Source organism: Artemia sp. Qi Xiang Cuo, chromosome 4 (genome assembly GCF_049724085.1).
Source record: "Artemia sp. Qi Xiang Cuo chromosome 4, ASM4972408v1, whole genome shotgun sequence".
NCBI classification, from domain to species: Eukaryota; Metazoa; Arthropoda; class Branchiopoda; order Anostraca; family Artemiidae; genus Artemia; species Artemia sp. Qi Xiang Cuo.
Window position 1 is genome coordinate 65,724,330 of NC_142797.1, and position 7,313 is coordinate 65,731,642.

Below are 7,313 nucleotides of genomic sequence, written 5' to 3' on the forward strand. Positions count from 1 at the left end.
GATTGGCTCATAAAAAATGCCCACGTCAAACGATACATTCATTGTGCAATTCTTATCAAAAAAAAAATCCTTGCCAACTTTTAAAATGTTCACGCGTAGGCTAAATACAGTGTCCCAAGCATGGGTTTTCCTTACCCAATTACAATGTAATTTTTCATGTATTTTTGAAACCTTATGCGCAATTCAATGTATTTTTTCATGTATTTTTGAAAGTGCCTAATAGGTAACTACTATAGCCCACGTACAACTTTTAGCAAAGAAAATAAGACTTGTTTCTATTTATATTTGATACATTGAGAGGAGCGTGTACAAATTTACAAATGTTCACAGATGATTACAGATGTTCGTGTAAAGGGAGGATAATTTTATGAATTATACGTCTTATTCACTAGCGTATACGGTCCTTAACTCAATGATTGAGAAGTGTTCACAAATTATAAAAGTGTTAACGCTGGGTATTGCCTTGAAGGCACTATCTTGAAAAACTAATAACAAACAACCGATCTCCATCCCATTTCCAAACTCTTAGGAATTGTATTATCAGGACCAAACTAGTGGAGATAACCAACTAATATCAACACCAGGGGCACCAATTTACAAAATACAAGCAGGACAAGGAACTTTTTCAGTTATTTTGAATGAAGACAAAGAAGAAAGGTATTTTTCAAAATTCAAGAGGAGACAATAGCCCTTTCCTTCCTTCATCTCCATTAGTGGGAACTCTAATCTGTTCCAGTATACAAAGCTTCTAATATTCTCCATAAAATTAATGAAGATGCTTCATGCTTTCTTTCAAAAGAGGAGGATTACGCCTTAAGCAATCCGCATGAAAACAAGAACAACTGAGAAATCAATTAAGGAGGTAACGTGGGGAGAAGGAATATTTTATTCAGTTGACTTACTGGAAAGTAATTTATCTTGTTCTCTTTTCTTATATGTGTCTAATCCGTCTAGAGCTATTAAAATAACTTTATGAGTGGGCAACTGTTTTTGGTTGATTGTTTATAATAAAATGAAACATAAGTTGTTGATTTTTATCACATTTTTTTCAGATTTTAACACTAGCGTTGATTAATTTCAGTAGTGCAGTGTTTGGGTGGGTTTTTATACATTAACACTTGATATTCGATTAGATCAGAAAGGAGTAGTAGAACTCCTTTAAAAAGTAGCAGTAAAACTAAAAGTCCTCATGAGAACTTTGGGGAGGCTAATCCACAACAGACATAGTTTTTAGTTTTAGTTTTTATTAGAAATACAAGTGTTAATAAGACACACTTTTGTCATTTTTCTTAATATTAGAATAAGCTTAATATTAATATTAGCTTAATATAATAAGGAGCTTTTTATATTAGCTTTTTATCCAGATTTTAATATTTTTCAAGTTTTATTCAGCTTTTAGCTTTTAATATTAGCTTTTTATTCAGCAGATCAAATGCTGTTGATAAACTATGGAGTTGAAATTAGCCTCCAGTTACCATTGATCAAGCTTATGGCTATCAAACAGTTCGTGGTAACGAACTGTAAGTAACGACCGACCCGGCTCAATAGTAGCCGAAACTCTAAAAATGGAATGTTGATACCAATAGATATATCAAAAGAATCGGCTTATTCTGCTGATTTTAAATTTATAAGTTGCATTAAGTTCAATCTTACCGATTAAAGTCTAAGAGCCTGAGAAAATTTGCCTGATTTTCGAAAAAAGGGGAAACAACCTCTAAAGTATTAGAATCTTAATGAAAATCATTCCATCAAATTCAGCATATCAGAAAAACCTTATGTTTTAAGCTCCTATCTGCAGACATGTGAAATTTTGTGTTTTTTGCCAGAAGAAAGATGACGGATGTGTGTTTATTTTTTTTTTCCAGGGGTGATTTTATCAACCTAGGGGTCCTAAAATATCGTGAGAGCGCTCATTTGAACGGAAATTAAAAGTTATAGTACCCTTTTTAAGTGAAAAATAATATTGGAGGGCCTGGCCCCCTGGCTATAACATGACCCCCCCCCCACCACAGCCCCAGAAGAAAGGTTTTTAAGTAATAAAATTTGCCCATTTTGTACACATAGTATTTATTATAGTGAAGTATTTATACATTTATGGGTAGGGGGGGGGGGTGAATTTATGGCTTGGGTTTTTTTCCTCAGGGAAATTTTTTATAGAGAGGGAAGTTTCTAGGGGGGTAAACTGTCAGGGTAATTTATTCACTGGGTGAATTTGCCAAAATTCCTATACAAAATTGTTTTTAAATGTCCTGCTTTCTCTTTTCCGTCTCAATTTCACGCATTGAGTTGTTAAGGATAATTGTCAGGGGTAAATTTTCACCTGGATTGAACTGTCTAGAAGATATTTCCATGGGGAGGGGGATTTCTCCGTGGAGGTGGGGCCAGATTTCCTGGCATTACTTAAAAATGATCAGAAAATAAAATTTAAAAAACAAGTTTTCCAACTGAAAGTAAGGAGCAATTTTAAAACTGAAAACGAATATGAATTATTACATGTATGAAGGGGAATGCCCCGTGCTCAACACCTCGCTCTTTGCGCTAAAGTTTTTAGTACTTTTTAAAAAGCTTCCTATTCTTCTCATTAAACGACCCTTGTGTTTCAGGAGTCGTTCTTAAAGAATTGGGACAAAATTCAAACTTTAAACAAAATAAAAAAACACAAGGGTCGTTTAGTTAGAAGAATCAAAAGAACACCAACATAACGAACACCATATATATATATATATATATATATATATATATATATATATATATATATATATATATATATATATATATATATATATATATATATATATATATATATATATATATATATATATATATATATAGGGGAGAAGAGGGCGAAATTGGACAGGGGTGAACTTGGACATCGAACCTGACATCTAGCCTATTGCTTCTATCGATCCACAAAAAATAGGTTAGATGATGCTTATGTTTGTCTATATTGGCGGTGAGTTTGAAATCTAACAGAACTGTTAGCTCCAGAATAAGAGGTAAGAATGTTTTTTGATGCTTAAAAAATCTGGGAGTCACCAGATCAGCTCGATTCGCGGCAATAAAAGGTGGTAGTTTTTCTTTGCTGTTGACGTTTTACAGTTGTTAGATTCATCCTCTGTCTATGCCCTGAGTTTGAATCGTCTATTCCAAGTTCTTCTTTTCAGGACGCCATTTTTTAAACTTAGTTCGATAGGGGCGAGATTGGACAGCAATTCGGGGGCGACTTTGGACACTGTCCAGAGTTGCCCCGTGTGTCCAACTTCACCCCGTTCCATTTCTGTTTATAATTTTCGGTGCTTTCGCATTATCCGGGCCTCTTTAAAGAAGTCATATAAGAGATGCTAGATGGTACAGTCAAGCGGGCGCTGAAAACCCGTTTTGATACAAGATGATTCAACACACAACTGAGAGGAGCACTTTGTCTAGCGCGGTTTTAATTGCGTATACGATATTAAACTGTGGTTTTTGGAGTTTAGATGGGGAAAAAGGTACCTAGGTTAGGTTGCGTATTTAATATATGCAATGCTTTGCCCGCCATCCCCCCTAATATGCAAATATATAGCCCAAATCTGTTTCTAAACTATTATTTAGTCATCCTATTTTATTTTATTTCATTAGCATTAACCAAACTTGACTTTTTAGAGAGGCCCAGATAATACGAAAGTATCAAATTTTCTGTTCTGTTTTCATTATAACGCAGAAATTCGGATGATTCTTCTTTTATGTTTAAAATAATTTCAAAATTAACTTTGTATAGCGTTAAGTGCAATAAATAACTTTGGTATTATGCGTAGAAGGAATCATAGGATTTCTCTGAAAAAAATAGTGAGAAGGTTTATAGATTCCTGCAGTTTGATTGAGTTCAAGAAACAAATAAAAAGAAAATATATTCAAATGTAGGTTTTTATATTCTCATCTTTTTTTCTATTGGGTTTCTATAAGGATCATGGTTTGTTAGATGATGAAATTATGTTTAGATTTTCGGTCTGAACTGCAAAAAGGATATTTTTTCCCCCTTCGTTTTTGTTTTTCGGAGTGGAATATGAACTTACATTAGGCAAGTGTCTTCTACCTTATAGGGAACGGGCTATGTTTCCTGGATGGAATGGTTTTTGTGCAATACGATGGATTTCAATATATTAAAGCATTAAAAATAAATATTTACCCGTCACAAACCAATACCCTACATACCTTTACCTATCTGTTTTTTTTTATTAATTGATTTCTTTTTTTTCGCTAAATTTCTTACGTAGTTAGCTTTTAGTTATACTTCAACAAAAATATTCTTTTTTGCCCACTATGAAATAAAAGGAGTCACCTTTGACACAGAACTTGTCATAGCTATTTTCAGGTTATTTCCTGTGCATACTGTTTGTTCTTTCTAGTTGGACAATGGTTCGTAACTACATCAGGAAACATGATCTACCAGATGCCGAATCCATGGAGAAGGTGGTGACTGCAGTCTTAGAGCGTAGGCTATCTATTAGAAATGCCGCGAAAACCTACGGACTGAAGAAATCAACCGTCGGCTACGCTCTAAAAAATCGACAAGGAATTGCTGAAGAACCTTGAGCGAACCCAGTTACACCCCTTGGTCGCCCAAGCTCATCGCCCAACCTGAAGAGAAAAACTGTTGTCTCTGACAAACAAGAAAAAGAGCTTGTAGAATATCTCCTAAAATGTCAACTGATGAATCACGGTCTCACTCCGAAAGAAGTGAGGAAACTTGCCTTTGAATGGGGCAAATTGATTGGTGTCGAAACGCCAGAGAGTTGGATGCGAGACAACATAGCAGGGGTTGACTGGATCTCAGGCTTTATGAAATGAAACCAAGAGCTATCTTTTCGTAAGCCTGAAAATACCAGCCAGACAAGGGCTGCTGGCTTCAATTCAGTGATTGTGAATCTGTTCGTTGACAACCTGCAGAAACTTTATGAAAAATTCAAGTTCCCACCAAACCGTAACTGGAGCTGTGATGAGATTGGGGTTCCTACAGTATTGCCAGCTCCAAGAGTAATCGCAAGGAAAGGATCGAAGCAAGTTTCCCAGACAGTGTCAGCAAAGAGAGGAGAAAATGATACAATGCTCGGGTTTATTTCAGCCACTGGTCAAGCTCTTATCCCCGTTTTATATTCCCACGGGTGAAGGTGAAGGACCAGCGCTTTTCGAGAACGCCCCCCGGGATGTCTCGGGCTTTCTCACCCTATTGTTTGGATGACCACCATCAATTTTTTAGCTTCTATTGAGCACCTCATCAAGCTGGTGAAGCCATCAAAAGAAGACGCTGTGCTACTGCTACTTGAAAACCACGATAGCCATGTTTCGGTGGAATTAGTGTGGCTGTGCAAAGACAATTGAGCCCACCTTCTGACCTTACCTCCCCACTGTTCCCACGGCTTACAGACATCGGACATCTCAGTCTGTGGGCCATTCAAGTTTGCGATGAGAGAATCACTAAACATCTGTCTGCAGATCCACCCAGGTTAACGAATTACGATTCATGAGACTATCCAGCTCTGCAAAAAACCATTTCTTTGCAAGTTCAACCTAGAAAATGTAACAGTTGGTTTCACGAAAGCTGGAATTTGGCCCTTCAACAGAAGTGTATTTTCCGAGTTAAACTTTCTACCTGCTGATGTGATAAATCATCCATCCCCGGTTGATTCGTTACTTGATATGGAACCAATACCCTCTCCATGTCCTCCATCACCTTCTTGTCCCAAAACCGAGCAAGGAAAACAAACTCCTGAAGCGGAAAGACCATATCCGAGAGCAGATATGACAAAACCCAAAAGGAATGCGAGAAAGCAAGGTCGAACTCGTATTCTTACCGATACACCCGAAAAAGATGCTTTAGTAGCTGAAGAACGATCGAGAAAGGAAAAGCACAGTAAAACGCCTATGCCCATGCAGCCCACTGCCAAGCCACGCAAGCAAATTGAATCTCCGGGGAGATGTAGTGGTGGTGACTTTGAACTTGACAATAGTTCATCTGACGACTCCCTACACCACCACGAGGTTGATAAGGATGAAGTAGACAAGGACATTCACGCCGGAGACTTTGTTATTGTCAAGTTCGAGCATGGAAAGAAAAAAGCCCATGTGTATTATGTTGGCGAAGTTGTTGGTGTTGTAGAAAAGCAGTTTGCGAGGGTTAACTTTCTTCGGAAACAAGGGGTCAAATTCATGTTTCCTGAGCTTCCCGATATTGCTGACATAGACATTACCGACATATAACTGAAGCTTCCTGTCCCCTCTTCAGCTGGAGGAACCGGGCGTGCAGTTCAGTGCTTGTGTTTGATTGTGATCTTTCGATGTACGCTTTAAAATGACAATTCTAGTTGAAACCCAGATGCCCGTGCAACGTTCCTGGCTGATTTTGAATTTTCATATGTTTTTGAGTGATAATGTTTCATTCTTGGGGAATATTCTGTATTTGAATAAAGTTTAATTGCTTCAAATTGTCTTGTCCAAGGTCGCCCCATGCCTGTCCAATTTTACCCCGTGTATGTGGTGGAACTGGACACTTGACAAGGTCCTACTTTGATGATACTGACGCTTCAAGTAATATTAGTTGTATTTGTAGTAGTAGTGACAGTAGCGAGCAAGTATTGTGTTTGTAGTGAATTGACCATCCCCCTCATCATTCCCAGAAGGTTCCAACTTAATAACCGTAGTCATTCCTGAGTTACGCCCTTTTCACAACCTGCACGCATATAACGTGTTTTTTAGTTTAACACTCCTCTCAACATTTTCTGAAAACTTCACCTGATTATTCTTGACTTTTTTTTAACACCAGAGGTCAAATATGTCCCCTATCTCAATTACAAATATTAAATATGTGAACAATGGGTGAATCGCATAGCTTACAGCCCTTGCTTAGACGGCTCTGGGGAGATGACATTCCAGAGACATAGTTGTTGGACCTATCAACTAGGCTGAACGAAAGGGTAGTGTCAAAATTTGTATTGGATGTGTTTGGAGAATTTATGGATATTGGAAGTGGGGATGATTGCCCTAGAGTCACTTCTGATTCTTAAAGGGGCACTAGAACCTTTCAGTCTACAATCAGTTGTACTGCTTCCAAAATTTCTACGACAACTCCTTCTATGCAAAGTGCTTTGGTAAAAAAAAAACAACAAATAAATAAATAATTAGTAGTGGTATTAGTAGTAGTAGTAGTGGTAGCAATAATAACAGTAGTAGTAGTAATAGCGGTAGAAGAAGTAGTAGTAGTAATAGAAGGAATAATAGAAACAGCGGAAGTAGTAGTAGTAGTAGCCTGAAAATATAGCCTCAGTCATTCCTGAGTT